The sequence below is a fragment of the Ursus arctos genome, unplaced genomic scaffold, assembly GCF_023065955.2.
Source record: "Ursus arctos isolate Adak ecotype North America unplaced genomic scaffold, UrsArc2.0 scaffold_2, whole genome shotgun sequence".
Taxonomy (NCBI): Eukaryota; Metazoa; Chordata; class Mammalia; order Carnivora; family Ursidae; genus Ursus; species Ursus arctos.
The window spans coordinates 89,676,747-89,699,878 of NW_026622874.1; positions in this window are offsets into that span (position 1 = coordinate 89,676,747).

A 23,132-nucleotide genomic window follows, 5' to 3' on the forward strand; every position below is an offset into this window, starting at 1 on the left:
GGAAAAATAATAACGATACAGTGGAGAAATCTGGCAGATGCAATCTTAACCGAGTGATGAAGGTTACTATCACCATTAATGTCATGGTGACATTGTGCGCCCCTAAAACAATGCATTGGAAAGGATACTTCCCCCTGTGAAGGATACTTCCCCCAAACCTATAACCTATTCTAATCATGAGAAAACATCAGAAAAACCCAGATTGACAGACATGCTGCACGATACTTTGCCAGTATTCCTCAAAAGTGTCAAGGTCATAAAAATTATGGAAAGATTGAGAAACTGTCACAGATCGGTAGAGACTAAGGGGACACGAAGATTAAATGTTATGGGTACCCTGGGTTGTGTCCTGAAACAGGAAAAGGATATTAATAGACAAACTAGTGAAACTGGAAGAAACTCTGTAGTCTAGTTAAGAGCTGTTCCACTAACAACTTCTTAGTTTTGACAACATAGTTATGTTAGATATTAATATTAGAGCTTACTCGACACAGACACACACAGACACACACAGAAGGCTCTATGGGAACGCCACTGTCTTTTTTCTAAAACTAAAATTGCTCCAAAGCAAAAAAAAAAAAAAAAATTGTTGTTTGTTTAAAGAGTAAGAAATATGTCTGTGTAATGATATGGAGAAAACTCCCAAGATGTAAGTGAACATATCAACGTGCAGAATTTTAGGTGTAGTTTGCTCTCGTTTGGTTGTAAATGCTGAGGCCCTTTCTGGAAAACTCCCCAACACTGGTAAGAGAGTTGCATCAAGGGAGGGTAATTGAGTGGGTTGGGGCGAGGAGTGGGAGGGAGGCTTTTTCCTTTCAAATTTTATACCATGTGCAAAAAAAGTGAATTAAAAAATGTACATAATATTGCTTTTGGTCAAAGGTACATATATAAATTCCTTAAATCATCCAGGATTAGGAAAAAGAAACTATTAAAAAAAACATTTGAGCTCCCAGAAGCAGCAGCTGACTTGAACATTAGGAGCCAGGATTAATTGCTCTCTGCGCTAAAGCTTGGGAGAAAGGCCACCCTAGAAGCTGAGGGCTTGAGGCTGGAGGGGAGCAGGTTTATACCTCAAGGACCGACACCACAATCCTCTGTTCCATTTCTCTGCCCCTCATTCTTTTTTTTTTTTATGCTTAATTTAAAAAATTTTGTTTATCTTGTTCAGTTAGCCACTGTATAGCACATCATTCGTTTTTGATGTAGTGTTCAGTGATTCATTAGTTGCGTATAACACCCAGTGCTCGTCACAACATGTGCCCTCCTTACTACCCATCACCCAGTCACCCCCTTCCCCCACCCCTCTCCCCTCTGAAACCCCTACTTTGCTTCCCGGGGTCCGGGGTCCGTAGTCTCTCATGGTTCATCCGCCTCTCTGATTTCTCCCCCTTCCCCTATGGTCCTCTGCACTATTCCTTATGTTCCACATACGATTGAAACCATATGATAATTGTCTTTCTCTGCTTGACTTACTTCACTTAGCGTAATCCCCTCCAGTTCCATCCATGTCCATGCAGAAGGTGGGTCCTCATCCTTTCTGCCCCCATTCTTACTTGCTGCTTTCCTCCTTACCAGGTTTGCTTGCACTCGCCCTACTGCCCCTACCCTGCTTTGCTTTTCTCCGGAACACTCACATCCCCTAAGGCAGAGACCGTATTATATATTTACTTGCTCTGGGTTGATTTTGCGGCATAGCAAACCATCCCAAACTCAGGGGTAACAACCATTTTATTATGCTTGTGGATTCCATGGGTCGGGAGTTTGGACAAGGCACAGCAAGGATGAATTGTCTCTGCTCCATGAGGCGTGGGGTCTCCGTTGGGGGAGACTCCATTGAGGGTGACTGAGGGCTAGAATCACGTGTCTGGTTCCCGCATCAGGATGGTTGGAAGACGTCGCCACCGGGGACTGTGGACGGAGTGCCCCCATGTGGCCTTTCCAGTTGGTTTGAGCCTCTTAGAGCATTTACACGTGTGTCCTAGAGAGGCGTGGACCACCCTTCTCCACTGGCTGAGGCAGTCACAGACCTGCCCAGGTTCAAGGGGAAGGGGCATCACTCCGCCTTTCCCTGGGAGGAGTGCCAAGGAATGTCGGCCCTGTTTTAACACCACCACCCTTGTTTATTTCTGTTTCCTTTCTGTGAGGACAGGGACTTTCTCAGTTCTGTTTCCGCACATCCCTCGAAGGCACATGAAGAGATGTTGCTGCCGGATGTTGTGTAGTGATCGTGTTAAGCGAGTGTCCCTTTTTTCCTAGTTTTAAAAGTTCTTATTCAGAAAACTTCTCAAATGGCAAGAGCATCTTCTCAGATGTCTGTGGGGATGACCAGATGGCCCACCCACTTCACCGCTTCTGAATTCACATGCAGTTCCCACAGCCCCCGGGGCTTCGCAGCACCGTGGTCCTGCTGGAACCTACAAGCTGTTGGAGACACCCTCAGCCTTGCGGGGGAGCGGGTGGAACGTATGCATCCCTGGGGCCCAGCGGCACTTGGAGGGGCTGAGCAGTGTCCAGCAAACGAGGGTCCCCCTGGATTCACAGTGCCTCTGGCTCTTCCCGACGCTGCCAGCTGTCCATACCACACCCCGGAGCACGAGCTCCTAGGACCCTGCAAGCTGAAGGAGCTCAGAGACCTTGTGAGCTGACGTGGCCCCTAGTAGGAAGATTCATCTCCACCGTCATTGAATCCTGGTCCTTTAGGCCAAGACCCTGAGCTTCTCCACACATTCTGGGGTTTGCTCTCAGCAGAACAAGAATTTGTCATGTTGAGGACACGCAGGCCTTCCCGGGTGCTCACACATTTCTCATCTCTGCCATTGTGCGCTGTCTTGTTGGGATGGCAAAGCCAAATTGCTTGCCCTCTTGCTACAGCAATAGGGCCACCCATGATGGTCCCTCCACTGGACATGTTCTCTCCCCTCCCCAGCTCCCAGGGGCCAGACTTGTGGCCTGTGTAGCTGGTCAGTATGTCTGTTGTGGGGCCATACATCTCAAGGGCAGTGACACACGATGGAAGAGTGTCTAAAGCCTCTCTGGAAGTAATGCCCAAACAGGACTGGGGAACAGTTCCTAGTATTGAGGCACTGTCTGTTCCAAAGATGGGTCTTCCTCCTCTCTTTAATCCTGTGGCTTCCCACACCCCCTCTCAGAACATTCCCATTGCTTGAGAGGTGAACTGGGTTCAAAAGCTGACTGAGGTGCTGTGGCCAAGATCATCAGAGATTGGCCATAGCTTCGCTGTAGTCCTAGGGCTGGTCCTAGCATCTGGCTTACTAAGGGGGGGTATGAACCAGGAACATGGCTGTAGCCATCTGCTGTCAACACCAGAAAGCAGTCTTTTTCATTGCTGCATAGTATTCCTTTATGTGAATCGCCCACACTTCTCTGCTCTGTTGCTGGGCATTCAGGAGTTTTCTGTTTGGGGTCTGTTACAAATAACGATGCTATGACTATTACAGTACACGCAGGGCACCTGCGTGGCTCGGTTCATTGAGCCTCCGACTCTTAGTTTTGGCTCAGGTCATGATCTCAGGGTTGTGAGATCAAGCCCCACGTTGGGCTCTGTGCTCAGCACAGAGTCTGCTCGAGAGATTCTCTCATTCTCTCTCTCCCTGTCCCTCTGCCCCTCCCCCCACTCAAGCTCTCTCAAATAAATATCTTTAAGACATTAAAATGTCTCCTTAAAAAAATATTACAGTAAACCTGTTTTGTTGAACAAACATAAGCATGTCTGTCACGACCCCAAGATCACGAGTTGCATGCTCTACTGACTGAGGTCGAGCCCCACAGTGGGCATAGAGTTTACTTAAAAAAAATATTAAAAAATTATCTTTTTATATTTTAGCCACTCTGGTGATTGTGTTTACTCGCCATTTGAATATTCCTTGTTTTGAAGAGCTTATTTTAATATCTCGCCTATTTTAAAATTGCATTGCCAATATTTATCTCATTGATTTCTTTATATAGTTAAGATACAAGGCAGTTGTCAGATAATGTATTGCAATTGTGACTTGTCTTTTCAGCCTCTTAGTGGTGTTTGATGGCAGACATTTTAATATTCATGCAGTTTAATTGATTCAATTGTTTCTTTTATGATTGCAGTTTTTGTGTCCTGTTTAAGGAATCTTTTCCTGAACGCATCTCAAGAAGATATTCTTTCCGGTTTCCTTCTAGAAACTTCCTTTTACCTTTCACATTCAGACATGCAATCTATCTGGAATTGACTTTGTGTATGAGATAGGAATCAAGTGTTGACCCCAAACCATTTGTAGAATAGATCAGCCTTCCTCACTAAACTACAGGGTCACCTTAGTCATAGACTCCATTCTGTTCCACTGATCTCTTTGTCTGTCCTTGTGTTTACATCACATGACTTTTTCCCCCAGTTTTTTTTTTATTGTGGTAAAATACGCATAACATAAAACTTACCATCTTAACCATTTTTTAAAAAGATTTATGTATTTATTTTAGAGAGAGAGCATGAGTGGGAGGGGCAGAGGGCGACGGAGACGGAGAGGGTCTCCATGCAAGCAGTCTCCATGCTGAGTGCGGGGCCGGAGGTGGGGCTTGATCCCAAGACCCTGAGATCATGAACTGAGCAGAAACCAAGAGTCCAATGCTCGACGGACTGCGCCACCAAGGCACCCCCATCTTAACCATTTTTGAGTGTACAGTTCGGTGGTATAAAGTTCCTTCATATTGTTGGGCAACCCTCACCACCACCCATCTTTTGCAGAACTCTTTCATCTTCTCAAACTGAGACTCTGTACCCATTAACCAATAACTCCCTATTCTCCACACCCCCAGCCCTTGCCAACCACTATTCTACTTTCTGTCTCTATGGTTTCAGTTATTATAAATATCGCCTATAAATAGGCCCACATGGTATTCGTGTTTTGGGGACTGGCTTATTTCACTTAGCATAATGTTTTGTAGTGTATGTCAGAATTTCCTTCCTTTTCAGGTGATGAATATTCCATTGTATACGCATGCTGCATTTTGCTTATTCATTCACTTGGACACTTGGGTTGTTTCCATAAATTTCCCTGTCCCAGAGTCTCAGGGCACAGAAGCATTTAAATCTTCAGAGATGTCTAGGAGTTAAGGAAGGGTGTTTATAGATTTTAAACACAGGTCTGTGTATATAGGCAGAGACAAGAACTGCTTCTCCTTCCCTTCTTCGTACTTTTAAATCTTCTTATGTTTTAAACATATCTGCTTAAGACCCTGCCCTCTTCTTTGTGTGTGTTAAAAAGCACATAACAACAACGAAAGCACAGAACATAAATTTACCCTCTTACCAATTTTTAAGTGTGTAGTACAGTATTGTTAATTATGTGGGTATTGTTGCACAACGAATATCTAGAATTTTTTTTATCTTGCATAACTGACATTCTATACCCGTTGAACAACTAGCTCCCTGCTTCTGTCTCCCCCAGCCCCTGGCTACCGTCATTCTGCTTTCTGTTCCTATGAGTTCGATGTCTTTCCACACCTTATGTAAGTGGAATCATACAGTATTGGTCTTTCTGTGATTGGCTTAATTCACTTAGCATAACGTCCTCAAGGTACATCCATGTTGTAGTATATGACAGGATTTCCTATTTTTAACAGAGAAAAATATCCCATTTTATGTATATGCCACAGTTTCTTTGTCCAATAAGCTGACAATGGACACTTGAGTTACTTATTTGTATATTTTTAGCTTTTCACATGTCTATGACACATTTTGTGTGGGAGGAAGAGGTCCAGATTCATTCTTTTGTTACATGGATATCCAGTTGTCCCAATACCATTTGTTGAAAAGGCTCTCCTGGGGCGCCTGGGTGGCTCAGTCGTTAAGCGTCTGCCTTTGGCTCAGGGCGTGATCTCAGGGTCCTGGGATTGAGCCCCACATCAGGCTCCCTGCTCTGCTGGGAGCCTGCTTCTTCCTCTCCCACTCCCTCTTGCTGTGTTCCCCTCTCACTTGCTGTCTCTCTCTCTCTGTCAAATAAATAAATCAAATCTTAACAAGAAAAGAAAAGAAAAGAAAAGAAAAGAAAAGAAAAGAAAAGAAAAGAAAAGGCTCTCCTTCCCCGCTGAATGCCTTGAAGATCCTGTCGAAATCAATTGAACATAAATATATGGATTTATTTCTAGATTCTTAATTCAATTTCTTTTTGTCTGTAGACTGTCGACGACTGTAGCTATGTAGTAAGTTTTGAGATTGGGAGGTGTGACCCCTCCGACTTTTCTTTTTCAAGATTGTGTTGATTTTTCTATGTCACTTGAAGTTCCGTATGAATTTTAGGATCAGCTTGTCCTTTTCTGTGGGGACAAAAAAGGCATTTAGAATTTTGATTGGGATTTTATTGAATCCGTAGGCCACCTTATGGAGGATTGCCATCCTAGCAATATTAAGTCCTGCAATCCATAAACATTTCTTTAGATCTTTAATCACTTTCCACCACGTTTTATAGTTTTCAGTGTAGAAGTCTTAAAATACTGAGATACAGATTTAACCAAAGAATTGTATTATTTTTGATGCTGTTATAACTGGGATTGCTTTCTCAATTTTGTTTTAAGATTGTTCATTGTTAGTGTATAGACATGCAACTGAATTTTTTATATATATCTTCTAGCCGTCTGGATGCCTTTTATTGATGTATTTAATTTATTTCTTCTTATCCAGTTGCCCTTGCTGCAACCTCCAGTACAGAGGAGTAGAAGTGAATAACAGTTGAGTAGAAGGTGAAAGCAGCCATCGTTATTTTATTCCTGACCTTAAAGGAAAAGCTTTGAGTCTTTCACTATAAGTATGATGTTAGCCACAGGCTTTTATAGATGCCTTTTATCAGACTAGGAAAGTTCCCTTCCATTAGTTTGTTGAACTTTTTTTTTTTTAAGATTTTATTTATTTATTTGACAGAGAGAGACAGCCAGTGAGAGAGGGAACACAAGCAGCGGGAGTGGGAGAGGAAGAAGCAGGCTTCCCGCTGAGCAGGGAGCCCGATGTGGGGCTCGATCCCAAAACGCTGGGATCACGCCCTGAGCCGAAGGCAGATGCTTAACGACCGAGCCACCCAGGCGCCCCTGTTGAATGTTTTTTTTATCATGAAAGGATGTTGGATTTTGTCACATGCCTTTACTTTGTCCGTTGAGATGATATTGTGTCCCTTCCACCACATGCTCTGTCCCCATTAAAAAAATTAATAGGGTATTACATAGATTGATGATTGTATGTCAAACTAATCTTGCATTCTGTTTTTTTTTTTTTAAGATTTTAGTTATTTATTTGAGAAAGAGAGAGCAGAGAGAGAGAGCACATGAGAGGTGGGGAGGGGCAGAGGGAGAGGGAGAATCAGGCTCCCTGTTGAGCAGGGAGCCCGATGCAGAGCTCGATCCCAGGACCCTGAGACCATGACCTGAGCTGAAGGCAGACGCTTAACCGACAGAGCCACCCAGGCATCCCAATTAGGAATTAGGAATTTGAGTCCTTGCCCTTTTCTTCCTTGGTCAGTGTAGCTTATCAATTTTGTAGATCTTTTCAAAGAACTCTTGATTTCCTTGTTCTTCTCTATTGTTTTTCTATTCTTTATTTCACTTATATCCACTTTCATGTTTATTATTTTCTGTTTTCTATTTATTATTGTTTTTAGAGAGAGAGCGAGTGTGCACGAGTGGGGTAGGGGGCTAGGGACAGACGGAGAGGGAAAGAGAATCCCAAGCAGTCCCCACACTCACTGCGAGCCCGACCTGGGGCTCCATCTCACAACCCTGAGATCATGACCTGAGCTGAAATCAGGAGTCAGACGCTCAACTGACTGAGTCACCCTGGTGCCCCCCTTTTCTTCTATTTGCTCTGGGTTTAGTTTGCTCTTCTTTTTCTAGTTTCTTAAGGTGGAAGTTTAGATTATTGATTCGAGGTCTCAGTTCTTTTTTTTTTTTTTTAAAGATTTTATTTATTTATTTGACAGAGAGAGAGACAGCCAGCGAGAGAGGGAACACAAGCAGGGGGAGTGGGAGAGGAAGAAGCAGGCTCACAGCAGAAGAGCCTGATGTGGGGCTCGATCCCAGAACGCCAGGATCACGCCCTGAGCCAAAGGCAGACGCTTAACCGCTGTGCCACCTAGGCGCCCCCTCAGTTCTTCTTAATGTAGGCATATATAGCTATAAATTTCCCTCTGAACACTTTTACTGCGTCCCATGAGTTTTATTGTGTTGTATTCTCATGTTCATTTTCCTTAATGGCTCTTTAATTCTCCTTCTAATTTTTTCTCTTTTTAAAAAAAGATTTTATTTATTTGAGAGAGAGAGTGAGCTTGAGAGAGAGAGAACACAAGCAGGGGGAACAGCAGAGGGAGTGGGAGAAGCAGACTCCCCGTTGAGCAGGGAGTCCCATGCGGGGCTCGATCCCAGGACCCAGAGCCACTGAGGCACCCCTCATTTTTTTCTTTGATTAAATTTACCCTCATTGATTTTATATTTGTATCTCCTTTCTCCTAATCTGAAAATCCCAGTTCTCACTGACACTAGTATATTTACAAATTTGCTCTGTCCCACAATGCATATTCAGCAATCTCAGGATAATAATACTCTCACATGGGGCGCCTGGGTGGCACAGCGGTTAAGCGTCCGCCTTCGGCTCAGGGTGTGATCCCGGCGATCTGGGATCGAGCCCCACATCAGACTCTTCTGTATGAGCCTGCTTCTTCCTCTCCCACTCCCCCTGCTTGTGTTCCCTCTCTCGCTGGCTGTCTCTCTGTCGAATAAATAAATAAAATCTTTAAAAAAAAATAATACTCTCACATTACCACTAACAATATGATTTCTAAAAAACCAAAACCAAAACAAACAAACAAAAAAAACCAATCTAGGGCCACCTGGGTGGCTCAGTCAGTTAAGCATCTGCCTTCGGCTCAGGTCATGATCCCAGGGTCCTGGAATCGAGTCCCGCATCGGGCTCCCTGCTCACTGGGGAGTCTGCCTCTCCCTCTCTCCCTCTGCCCCTCCCCACTACTTGTTTCCTCTGACTCTCAAATAAATAAATAAAATCTTTACAAGAAAAACCCAAAACAAAAAGGCTGTCTTCCAGTTCATCGTCTCCTGGAATTATACCTCACTAGGAATGTACAGTCACTTCCATAAATATTACGTTTCAAGTCACCAGGAATAGCTCTTTTTTGTGTGGTTATACCATTATCCAGATATTTAGTACATTTATTTCATTTTGGTTCTGATTTTTAGACATTGCTTTTTAAAGGTTTAATTTTGATCTGCAATTATGTAAAAATAGTAAGTGGTTTCAAGTTCAAATTTATAAAACGAGATATATTCAGAAAAGTTCTATACATTTCTATTCCTATTCCCGGCATTCTATTTCTCCTCTTCCCCAGTAGGTTCTATTTCTCCTCTTCCCTCTCCTCTTCCCCATTTTTTTTGACATTTTCTGCCTTATCCTTTCATTGCCTAACCTGATGTCATATTATAATATCTTTCTTTGACACCGAATGTTTGGTCTCCTGACATCAGCTGCAACCCGTCCTTTAATTCTCTGACACCGACTGGGTCTCCTCTTCAACATTTCGATTCGGCTCTGACATGAACTCCTGAGGTTGGTGCAGAGCCCACAGGTGAAGCTCTTGGCCCCACAGGACAGCCTCCACGTCGGAGGCTAGCCACAAGTGGGGTTCCTACGACACCCTCCTCACTTTCAATAATTTGCTAGAATGACTCCCAAGACTGAGAAAAACACTTTACTTGTGTTTACCAGATATGATAAAGGATACAATGCAGGAAGAGCCAAACGGAAGAGAAGGCCCAGAGCAAGGGAAGGGGAACAGGGTGCAGAAGCTCCATGCCTTCTCTGTTGTGTGCAGCCCTCCAGCACCTTGAGATGTTTACCAACCCAGAAGCTCCGTGTTCCCTGTCGTTAGAGTTTTTTAATGGAGGGTTCGTTACATAGGCATGAGTGATGAAATCACTGGCTGTCAGTGATTGAACTCAATCTCCTCTCTGTGGGGGATGGGGTAGGAGGGGTGGGGCGGAAATCATTTGGTTTATTATCTAAATGTATGTCCCCCATCATGAATCATTCATTAGCATACACAAGACAATAAATTCCAAGGTTTTAAAAGTTCTGTGTCAAGGGGCACCTGGGTGGCACAGCGGTTAAGCGTCTGCCTTCGGCTCGGGACATGATCCCGGAGTCCTGGGATCGAGCCCCACATCAGGCTCCTCTGCTATGAGCCTGCTTCTTCCTCTCCCACTCCCCCTGCTTGTGTTCCCTCTCTCGCTGGCTGTCTCTATGTCTGTTGAATAAATAAATAAAATCTTTAAAAAAAAAAAAAAGTTCTGTGCCAAGAAAGGAGGACAAGAATCTATCTATCTATCTGTCTCTCTCTCTCTCATCTATGTATCTATCATGTGTCAATACTTTATAAGAATTTTTTTAAAGATTTTATTTATTCATTTGGGAGAGAGAGACAGAGCACAAGCAGGCGGAGAGGCAGAAGGAGAGGCAGAGGGAGAGGAAGAAGCAGACTCCCTGCTGAGCTGAGAGCTTGACGTGGGGCTCCATCCCAGGACCCTGGGATCGTGACCTGAGCCGAAGGCAGATGCTTAACCGACTGAACCACCCAGGTGCTCCTGTAAGACTAATTTTTTAGGAGCCCTTTTAGGCTCACAGCAAAATTAAGAAGAAGGTGTAGGGCATTTGGGTGGCTTAGTTGGTTAAGTGTCTGCCTTTGGCTCAAGTCCTGATCCCAGGGTCCTGGTCAGCGGGGAGCCTGCTTCTCCTTTTGCCCCTCCCCTTGCTCATGTTTTCTCTGTCTCTCTCTCTCTTGCAAAAATAAATAAATAAAAAATCTTTAAAAAAGAAGGTATAGGTATTTCCCATATACCCCCTGCCTTCACACATGCATAGCTTCCTCCATTATCAACATCCAAATACTCATTTTTTGTTAATGTTTCAGAACATTGTGGTTTTTTTTAAAGTTTTCAACTTTAATTCCAGGATAGTTAACATACAGTGTTATACTGGTTTCAGGGGTCAATATAGTGACCCAACAGTTCTGTACATTTCTCAGTGCTCATCATGATAAGTGCCCTCCTTACTCCTCATCACCTAGTTCCCCATCCCCCACCCACCTCCCCTCTGGTAACCATCAGTGTGTTCTCTATAGTTAAGAGTTTGTTTCTTGGTTTGTCTCTCTCTCTCTTTTGTTTCCTTTATTCATTTGTTTTGTTTATTAAATTCCACATATATTTGTCTTTCTCTGACTTATTTCACTTAATATGATACTTTCTAGCTCTATCTGTGTCATTGCAAATGGCAAGATTTCATTCTTCTTTATGACTCAGTAATATTCCATTATATGTATGTGTATATACATCCATTATGCACACACGCACACACACATACACGTCTTCTTTATCCATTTATCAGTCAGTGGACACTTGGGCTGTTTCCATAATTTGGTTATTGTAGATAATGCTGCAGTAAACATAGGAGTGCATGTATCCTTTTGAATTAGTGTGTTTTCATATTTTTGGGTAAATACCCAGGAGTGTGATTACTGGATCATAGAGTAGCTCTATTTTTAACCTTTTGAGGACCCTCCGTACTGTTTTCCACAGTGGCTGCACCAGTTTGCGTTCCCACCAACAGGGCACAAGTGTTTCTTTGTTCCACATCCTCGCCAACACTTGCTGTTTCAAATATTCCTTTTTTTTTTTTAAGATTTTATTTATTTATTCGACAGACATAGAGACAGCCAGCGAGAGAGGGAACACAAGCAGGGGGAGTGGGAGAGGAAGAAGCAGGCTCCCAGCAGAAGAGCCTGATGTGGGGCTCGATCCCAGATCGCCGGGATCACGCCCTGAGCCGAAGGCAGACTCTTAACAGCTGTGCCACCCAGGCGCCCCTCAAATATTCCTTTTTTATACATCGCAAGTGTATGCACGTATGTTGAATCTACCATTCTTAAATAGCATGCTATATATACACTATTTTCTTCACTTTGCTTTTCTCACATAACTATCTATACTAGATATTCTATAGCAGTGACTAGAGATGTACCTTATTCCTTTTTACAGCTGCAAAATGTGGACGTTTTAGTTAATCCTCTGCTAGTGGATGTTTGGTGTGTTTCTAGTCTTTTGCAAGTACAAATAGTGTTGCAATGAGTATTGTCGTGCATATATCTTTTTTGCATTTTTGCCTAGGTATCTTTGGGATAGATTCCTAGAAATGGGATCACTGGGACAATCATGTGTAGTTTCTCTACGTATGGTCAAATTCCCCTCCATTTTGCAATTTCTACCATTTAGCACTTACCAGTAACATGTAAGAGTGACTTTGATGGTGTTTTCCTTTTTCTTCTGTTTGAAAAAGTTTTTCTTTCCATGTAATTAAGTTTTTCAACCTTTTCGCTTATTGTTTCTACATTAAGAGAGTCTCCCCCATGGGGATCCTGGCTGGCTCAGTCAGTTAAGCATCTGACTCTTTTTTTTTTTTTTAAGATTTTATTTATTTATTTGACAGAGAGAGAGACAGCCAGTGAGAGAGGGAACACAAGCAGGGGGAGTGGGAGAGGAAGAAGCAGGCTCATAGCAGAGGAGCCGGTTGTGGGGCTCGATCCCATAACGCTGGGATCACGCCCTGAGCCGAAGGCAGACGCCCAATGACTGCGCCACCCAGGCGCCCCTAAGCATCTGACTCTTGATTTTGGTTCAGGTGATGATCTCAGGGTCGTGAGATTGAGCCCTGAGTTGGGCTGGGCATGGAGCCTCCCTAAGATTCTCTCCCTCCCTCTCCTTCTGCCCCTTCCCTCTGCTCGTGTGTGCACACATGCATGCTCTCTCTCTCTCGGAAAAAAGTCTCTCCCCAAAGTTTTTTTTACCCATACTTTGTTTCAGTGCTTGTTTGATTTCATATTTTTTTTTTAAGATTTTATTTATTTATATGACGGAGAGACAGCCAGCGAGAGAGGGAACACAGCAGGGGGAGTGGGAGAGGAAGAAGCAGGCTCCCAGCAGAAGAGCCCGATGTGGGACTTGATCCCGGAACGCTGGGATCACGCCCTGAGCCCAAGGCAGACGCTTAACGACTGCGCCACCCAGGCGCCCCTGATTTCATATTTTTATACTTATATCTCTGATTAATTGGAATTTTTCCTGGTGTATAATGTGAGGAATGCAGTCAACTTAAGTTTTCCACGTGGCTATCCACGTAGCTCTTATAAAAATGTCTGCATTTCCCCCACTGATTTATCTTTATATATAACACATTTCCACATGTAATTGGCCTTTTACTGAATTGGTCCGTTCATGCATCAATACAACATCATCGTATATTGTTTAAATATAATAGGGGCTTTATAGTATGTTTTGATATTTGATAGGGCTGTCTCTCCTTTATGCCCCTTTTCAAGGTATTTCTGGATTTTTGTGGCTGTTTGTCCAGGCCCAGAAAAAAAAATCTCATTATATTTTTTACTGAAATTGTGTTCAATTTAGAAACTACCTTAGGGAAACTGATATCTTTATGATATTGAGTCCTCCTATCTAAAACCATGGTATATGTCTTTTCTTTTTTTCATGTCCACTTTGTTTTTCATAATAATATTTTTATTATGTTATTCACTATACAGTACATCCCTGGTTTTTGATGTAAAGCTCGATGATTCATTAGTTGCTTATAACACCCAGCGCACCAGGCAGTACGTTTCATGTCCACTTTTTTGAGCTTCAACAGTGGTTATTTTTTTTGAGGGAGTGTTTAGCTTTTATTCCTCACTCCAGATTTTTTCCACCTTTTTTGAGAACTAATTGGCGTACGCCACTGTATAAGTGTAAGGCATACGGCACGATGGCTTGATTTACGTGCATTGTGAAGTGATTACAGCAGTTTCAGCCAACATCCCTCTTTTCATATAGATACAATAAAAAGAAAGAAAAAAAGGAAAAAGCTTTTCCTTGTGATGCGAACTCTCTTAGGATTTACTCCGACACCTTTCTGATACCTCATGCAGCATTGTCACCAGTAGTCATCATGCTGTACGTTATATCAGAGTACTTATTTATCTTATAACTCGGAGGTTGTGCCTTTTGACCACTTGGTGCGTACTTGGTAAACATTTATTGAACAAAGAGTTAAATGTAACAATTCTCACGTCAGGCCTCACCTTCCCATCTATCTCTCCTGCTACAGCTTTAGCCAGACCAAGATCTCTCTTGTCAGGCAATCACAGTGGCCTTCTGGTCTCCATCTCTAGTCTTCCTCCAGGAGATTAAATGATTCTCCAGCCCTGGAACAAAACATTAAGGCTAGTAACAAGTTATCTGTTTGGTCTTCATCTTTAACTCTGTGGGGAGTCTCTGGAGGGTTCTGAGAGGACATGAGACAAGATCCCTCTGGTTGCTGTGTGCAGGACAGATGGGAGGGGAGCCAGCCTGGGGGGGAGCGTGTATCAGGAATCAAGGTGCACGATGATAAGGTGTGGGTTCACAGAGCAATGCCATAAAGAAGTGGAATCTGGGCACCTGGGTGGCTCAGTTGGTTAGGTATCCAACTTCAGCTCAGGTCATGATCTCAGGGTCATGGGATCAGGATTGAGCCCCGCTGTGGGCTCCCTGCTCAGGGAGGGATCTGCTTCTCCCTTTCCCTCTGCCCCTCCCCCCTCACGCGCACTCTCTGTCTCTCTCTCAAATAAATACGATTTTTAAAAAAAGAGAAAGAAGTGGCATCGATAGGTCCTGGGATTGCCTGGATGTGGGTGGTGACCATGATGTGGACAGGCTCGAGTCTCTGACTTGGACCGCTGGGTGCTTAATGGTGGGAGGGAGGGGGGAGGGAAAAGGAAGCCTCAGAGAGACATAGGGGCACGTCTATGTGGAGATGTCCAAGACCCCACCAGAGCCCAGAAGAACCATCAGACTCAAGATGCAGACATGAGAATCTCTCACATATCCACGATGTTTGAAGCCACAGGACTGTAGTTTCATAACCAGGAAGATTGGGCAGACTGGTTCCTTCACGGGGTGACCTGAGACACGGAATCCTAGAAAATTCTGTGCTTCATGACATCCTTGCAATTCCCTTCCCCAAGTGCCTGGTAAATACACGCTTTGATGTGGGGCTGTTTTCCCCAGCCTAGTGAAGGGCTCTTGGAAGAAAGGGGTGCTAAGAGTTCACTGGATTGATGTGTCATCACCGAATAGGAAAGTATCAGAGCTTTACTGATGAGGAAGATGTCCTGTGTGATCCTGCCTTCAACACTGGGGTGCATGCGAAGCATAAGTTCTTTTCTGAATTCAGTTTCAGCCCCCCATTTGTCTAACAGTGTGGTGTCCAATATGCCACTTCCTTGCTCGTACACCCTCAGCGACTGCCCGTCTTGTCTAGGATCAAGGCTACACTCCTTAGAGTGGCCCCTAACACGTGTGTGTGGTCAGCCCCCCTTCCCAGGACCCCTCCTCTGAACGCAGCCGGGGTTCCGGTCACACAAGCCGTTTGCTGCCCTTGCCACCCCCTTATCTCTCACACCTCTCTTCTTGCGCATTTTCTGACCCCTTTAGTTTTCAGTGTATATTCCCTGCCTTTCTCCCTCTCCTTCCTGGGTTCTTGTAACATTCCAAGCTTCCAGTGTGATAACTGTCAAATCACTTAACTTTAACCGCCCCCCCCATGACAGACTGTAAGTTCTACTGGGACATGGACCACATCCCAATTATCTCTGTATTTCCAGTGGCCCAGCACCAAGCCTGATGGCCTGGAGGGGCTCTTGGAGGAGCCAATGAACGTGACCCATCCATCCAGCGTCTGCTGGTGGCGCGTCACAAGGCTCAAAAAATGCTTGTGGATTTAGCGCCTGGAGCACGTAACAGTAATGTGGCCCCTTGATGGGCATGTTTGTCGGGGAAATGGTGTCCTTCCCTTTCTAACAATATCAGGGTGTTGCCTGCGATAAATAAAGGCTTAAAACAGGTGAACCGTTTCAAAATGGGATGTGCCTCTGGATTTGGGGCTGTTATGCTATTTTAATTTAGTAAAAGAAGAGCAGTTTAGACAAGATGTCACCACATTGTACAATTATACTTAGCTCTCCGTTTCCATCTCTACGCTTCTGTCAGCTTTTGGCTAACGAGCTATTTTTCCAACTCTTCCTTTTCTGAGCCATTTGTTATGTTTTCCTGCTACCTCTCTTCCTGGCTCGGTCTTTATATAACACTGAAACAATTAACATGTTCAAAATGGAATTTTAAAAAGTGGAATAGAGGGGCGCCTGGCTGGCTCAGTTGCTAGAAAGTGCAACTCTTGATCTCAGGGTTGTGAGTTCAAGCCCCATGCGGGGTGTAAGGCTTCCTTAAAAATTGGAATAGGAAAGAGACTTGTTTGTGCTTCTGTGCTGGGCTCCGAGGTTTAAATTACTTGGCTACTGGTGCTTTTGTCAAATGCTGGGACCCATCTGACTGAGAATAATTTTGTGTCTCAGAATAAGAAGTAGGGATGCCTGGGTGGCTCAGTCGTTAAGCATCTGCCTTCGGCTCAGGTCATGATCCAGGGTCCTGGGATCGAGCCCCGCATCGGGCTCCCTGCTCAGCGGGAAGCCTGCTTCTCCCTCTCCCACTCCCCCTGCTTGTGTTCCCTCTCTCGATGGCTCTCTCTCTGTCAAATAAATAAATAAAATCTTAAAAAAAAAAAGTAGATCCTTGGTGGAGATTTCTATCACTCTCCTGAAGCCTGGCTTTTACTGGCCTCTTCTGCCATCCAGGCAAAGGTGAGACCACAGAATTGTCGCTTGTTTGGAGAGAGTTTTCATGGTCGGGAAAAGGAAGCGAGTCAAGTTCCTGTCTCATGGAGAAACCCCCAGTGAATGTCACAGGGAAGTGAAGTCACTATGTGAGTCTTGTCCAGGGAGGTGGGCCAGACCGTAGACACCGATGAGTTGTGAATATCCGAGTTGCCCGGGGATACTGGTGTCCTTGAGGACGCCATCATAGTGTTTCTCCAAGTGGGGTACCGGCATCACCGTCACCCACAGTGTTTAGTAAAAATTCCATTCTTGGGGTGCCTGGGTGGCTTAGTTGGTTAAGCATCTGCCTTCCACTCGGGGCGTGATCCCAGGGTCCTGGTATCAAGCCCCGCGTCGGGCTCCCTTCTCCCCTCTCCCGCGTCTGCTTCTCCCTCTGCCTCTCTCCTCCACTCGTGCTCTTTCTCTCAAACGAATAAATAAAATCTTAAAAAAAAAAAAAGTCCGTTCTCAGCCCTCCCCGGACCTATGGAGTTTGAATGTCTGGGGACAGGGGCTGGAAATCTGGGTGTTAAGCAAACACTCTGGGGGAAGGTTGGTTCCTGTGTGCAGTCAATATGTGAGAAACTCTCCTCTGAGACAGAGCTCGTCAGACTGGGGAAGGGGGCTATCCGTGGGTTATACGATCTATTTAAAGGGGTGAGCTTAGAATAAAAAACATGAAATAGGACAGAAAAGATGGGAGTGTATCTCTGTAGTAAGGCTAAATATCAGTTCATGGAATTTGTATCGTATTGTCATGTGTCGTGTGTGTGTGTGTGTGTGTGTGAGGTCATTCTGTAAAATGTACTTCTTACTGGGTTGTGGTCAAAAGGTTTGAAGGCACTTTGCCTTGGTAGCTGCCTGGGGAGGAGGCTTTGAAATAGCAGCCATAGGAGGCAGAGAACAGCCCTGAGAGACCAGCCTGCACTGGCTCTCTGTCTGGAATCTGGGGCTTGGATTTCCGGCCCCCCAGGCCAGTCCATGTCCTGGAGGGAGGGTGTCCCTCGGGCCCGCACCTGTCAGCAGGGGCCCTGCAGCCATGAGCATCTCAGGGCAACCTTGCTTCCTTCTCAGTATGGCGACTACAGCACCGCCCTGCCCGCACCAGGCTGCCCCACCATAGCAGAGCTCTTGCCTCCAAGAGTGAGCGTGTTGGAGACCCCCATGTGTTGAGTGAGTCTTTGGGGCCCAGGGGTGGTTCGTGATGGTGAGAAAGGGGTCCAGCATTATAGTTGATCTTCCCTCCTCACCCCTCCCCTCCATCCACGTTCGGTTCTTGGGTCCTGGCTTCCTAACCACCATCTCCTAAAATCCTTAGTTTTCTCTCATTATTATTTTCCGCACTAAGTTTTGGGTTGGGTTTGGTCCCGCTTAGTACTTTTTAAATATATCGTAGGATACCCTCTCTGTTAGACATGTGGTGTACATCTTGTCTTTCCTCGGGGATCAGAATCTGTGAGCAAGGCCTACACGCCTTTTAGACATTCCTCGCCGTGCTAGGCACTTAGGTGTCTAGTAAATACGAGCTGGACTGAATCGAAATACAGGCTCGGACTGGCCAGATAAAGGAGGGTCACGCCTGTGTGTATTAGGAGGATGAGTGTTTATTTCTCAAGCTCAGGCCGAGTGAGAATCGTATGAATGAAGAAGAATCATAATAATCACCACTCATCCACTGCTTCTTCCGTGCCAGGACTGTGCCAAGTGCTGACACGCGTTTTGTTTAATTAGTGATCCTCACACCAGCCCTGCTGTGCTGCACGTTATGACCACCATTGTCATTTTACAGAGGAGAAAACCAGGGGCATCTGGGTGGCTCAGTCGGTGAAGTATCTGCCTTCAGCTCAGGTCATGATCCTGGGGTCTTGGGATCGAGTCCCGCGTCGGGATCTGTGCTCAGCGTGGAGTCTGCTTCTCCCTCTCCTCCCGCCCCTCCCCGCTTGTACTCTCTGCTCTCTCTTGTGCCTTCTGTCTCAAATAAATAAATAAAATCTTAAAAACAAAACAGGGACATGTGGGTGACTCAGTCGGTGAAGCGTCTATCTTTAGCTCAGGTCATGATCCCATGGTCCTGGGATCGAGTCCCGCATCAGGCTCCCTGCTCAGCGGGGAGTGTGCTTCTCCCTCTGCTGCTCCCCCTGCTTGTGCTCTCTCTCTCTCTGCATCAAATAAATAAATAAAATCTTTAAAACAAAAACAAACGAGGAAACCAAAGTTTATAGAGGCTGGTCAACTTGTCCAATGTCCCATTGCCGTTAAGTAGGTGAGCAAAGACTCGAAGCCAGGCTGCGAGAGCCCCAAAGCGAGACTGTCAGGTGTCATTGAGAGAAGAGTAAAGGCAGGCAAGGCTGTTCCTACTGAGCTCGGCACTTACGATCGGCACAGTCATGGTCGAGTAATCATGGAGCACCAGGAGGGCTTTGCCACTTGGTCTCGTCATCTAGGAGACTTTATCTCGTCAGAAGAAACCTGTGTTCTCATTCTTGGCAGGTGCTGAGATTTTCTCAGGTGACCGGGGGCCTGGGGGGAGAGAAGGTGACAGTGTTGTGCGTGGAGCTCAGGGACCTCGCCAGGTGAGCAAGGAGTGTCACGTTGTCAGTCAAGGTCATGGGCACGGGCAGGTGCTGCGGGGAGCACTGAACCGTAGTGTTGGGTTTTGCTCTGTTTTGGGCGGATGGTACCCCACGGAGCCAGCACTTCGTAATGTGCGGCCCTTTTGGCACTTAAGGACTTCACGTCCATGGCAGGGGTCGTGATGACGTGCTGAGTCTTGGAGTCAGGCGGACCGGGGTTTGAATTCTAAGGATGAACCGCATGGTTGCTTATGGAGAAATTATTTACCTTCAAGCTAAAACTTGAATTTATCATCGGCAATGTGGGATGATGACATTAACTACGTCAAAGGCTTGTGCGGGGGAAATGAGAGGGTGGGCAAGGTGTGGACGAAGTGTGTGCAAAGTGCTGTGCCTGGCAGGAGCGGACCCTGGGAAAATGGCTCATGGTCCCCACCATTTGGTTACTATTGGAAGGTCCGCCCAGCCCTGGGCCTGATTCCCTGGTGTGTAAATGGCGCTTTAATAATAACAATCGCGTCAAAGTAAAAATAGCTACGAAAGGGGTCTTCAATAGAGATTTTTGTCTAAAGAGGAGAACTCCCATTTTTTTTGGGATGATGAAACCATGGCATGGTGACGTTAGGGAACGTCTCTGGAGGCCTCATGCTATTAAGTGACAGAACCCGGTCTGCTTGATCTGTACTCTACCTTTTGCGGCATTTCCATGAAATTAGTGGTGCAATGAGGAAACTCTTAGGGATATATTAGAAGTTCATTAAATCTTTAAAGAGTTGTGCCCACCTCCTGGGCAGCACGGAGATAAACGCCCCTGACACTGCTGGGGAGATTGTTCACTGAAGTATTAAATAGTCATTAGAGGGGCGCGTGGGTGGCTCAGTTGGTTAAGTGTCTGTCTTTGGCTCAGGTCATGATCCCAGGGTCCCGGGATCGAGCCCCGCATTAGGCTCTTGGATCAGTACAGAGTCTGCTTGTCCCTCTCCCTCAGCCCCTCCGCCCCGCTGTGCTCTCTCTCTCTCAAATAAATAAATCAAATCTTCTAAAAAATAGTCATTAGACATTATATAAAAGGGGCAGACTTATAGGGTGTGGCTGAGGCTCCAGCAACATTAATCCCTAACCCCCTTTTTCCATAGACGATCCACGGTATCTCAAATATAAAAATATTCCCTCAAATGTTGTGGACATAAAAACACTCCACCTAACGAGACTAATACAAAATACAAACAGGCACCATCAAAACTCATATCATTTCAGGAATATTACGAAGGGCAAAGTAATGGTTTTAAAACAAAACTATGGAGAATGGACCCTAGACATTTTGCCACCGCGAGTATCATCACGGACTTGTGCCACAGGGATAAGGCCAAGATGAATGCCTGGGGTCTCTCACCCTCCCCCTTCAGCGGGGGTGTGTTTTATCTTAATTCAGTCTCATTTCTGAGTTGAGGTGCCATGAAGTTTCCATGGGCATGTGGGTTCCAGGGGCTGCTTAGAAAATGCATTTGTGAATTATTTCTTGGGAGAAAGATAGTACCATTTCCATCCAGCTTCCCAGTCGAAGGGTCTAAGCTGCTTTCTGGAAATATTTGGCGAGCTTTGGTCAAGGGGGAGCCAGTTAGTTTACTTGCAAAATCAAAACGTGGTCCTTTTCTTTCCTGAGTGCCTGCCTGCCTGGGGCTTTCAGCCTTCAGCCCAAGGTTCCCGTGGGGCAGCACCTTTTCTTCTTCAGGATCCCGTTTCTTTTTTCTCTCAGGTACCCCTGAGATATCTGTCCCTCTGTGAGATTCAGTGTCCTGTCCCTGGTCATCACAAGACTTTCGAAGGCTGGGGATGAAGACTGATGATGAAAAGAGTGTGTGTTAAGCCTTACGCGTGGCTTTATAGGTGGCCTGAGGACCCCGGCGGGCTTCCTGGGGACACTTAGTGTCTCCTAGTCCAGTGGAGTTGCTCAAGGTCTGGGGACGGAAGGTCTGTCTCAGTGCCGTGTCACTCCCACTCGGTTTGAGCTGAGTGGTGGTCATCGTGGGTGTGTTCTGCGGGGACAGTGCCACAGAGGCCAACGGGGCTCATCAGTCATCACCAGCCCATCCTCTACCAAGTCCAAGGGCTTCCACGAAACCATTGCTTCTTGTGCTCATACAAACCCTGTGAGGTCGTCTGGAGATTCTGAGCTCCATCCAGCAGGGGGGGCAACTGAGCACCTGCCATGGGGAGTGAAATGTCAAGGCTGGGGGTTGGCGCTGGGAGGGCTGCACCTGACTTCTGACTCAGGACCCTCTCCATGCCGCATGCCCCCCTCCCTCCTGGTGCAGTGGCCCAAGGAGGCTGCTGATGGGCCGGAGCCCCAGCGCTGTGGCTACCCTCCTCGTAGTGGAGACGGTTCTTGTTCATCAGGATGGTTTTCGCTGCTAGTCCATCTGGACCCGGTGTGGGATGAAGAGCGTCTGAGCCAGGGTGTCTCAAGAAAACCCCAAAGCTTTTGTTACTATACATGCACGTTGCAGTCAAGTTAAACTTTCAGAACAGTTCCCTTGGGGAAGTTTATTTTTCTTTGAAGCTGTGCAGAGTTTGGGGGTTTGGACTCCATGAGGACCAGTCTGGTCAGAGGGTCCCCGGCCTGGGCACACTGCTAGAGGCCCCCGCACCCCTCCCCGTATTAGGCAGGCCCCACAGCCCCAGGGCACCCGGGGCCAACTGGCAGGCTGTTTGCCTCAAACCCTGCTTTGTCCTGGTTAGGCAGCTTCCGAGGGATGCTGGGGCGGATCTGGGCAGGGATGATTCTAGAAACCCCAGCATCTGCTCCAAGAACACCTCCCACTCCCTTTCTCATTCTAGTACTCTATTGGGGAAATATACACATAAATAAAATGTGAAGAAAATCCATCTCTATTCTTTGCCTGGAAGTAAAATCAGCAATCCCCCTAGTATTTCTCTTCTCTCCCTTCATATTTCCGTAGAAATTGTATTTTAACATCTGCCACAATTTATTATTTCACAGGAAAATACAAACCACACAGATCTTTTACTTGGTGTGGACACGAATGGAATTCACATTTACAGCATCAGGGTTTTTTGTTTTTTGGGTTTTTTTCCTCCAAATAAATCTTTTGAATGGATCAGCATCTGCAGTGTTTCCTATAGGGAGAAAGAAGTAGGCAGATCTGATTTCTCAGTGGTTTTTGAGAGTCAGTGGAACAGACGTGTACACAGTAAAGCAAAATCTCCACCTTCCCACCGCGGTTATACTGATGTATTTTCGGATGTTTCTCCTTCTTATCTGTGGGCTCCTTGAGGGCAAAGGGTGTGTCTGTCTGGCCACTGTGTCCCCAGTATCTGGCCTTGTCTACTGATTTGTTTTGAATTGAGGAAGGAAAAGCTCTGTTTTTGTCATCCTCAAGTTTGGTTCTGAAAGACCCAGGCCAATTGATCACAGAAAAGGGAAGAAACTTTTTGAAAACACAGCATTTTCAGATATTGAAATCACGTCCTTGCCAGTCGGAACAAGTTCTCTGTGGACGCCTGGGCTTCGGGTCAGTGGCTGGAGCCATCCTGGTCCTTCTGTCCTGGACCAGGGAGGGGAGTACAGAGCTCACTCTTAGGACTTGAAGGGGCAGCTTCACTGAGCCCACGGTGTTCTAGACGTTGTTCTGAGTATTTCATGTTGTGTTATCTCACTTAGATCTTCCCCAGTCGATGAGGTAGGTACGGTGAGCCTCCTCTCGCAAACACAGACGTTGAAGTGTGCTGAAACTGGATAAATCGCTCTCATGTCTTAGCA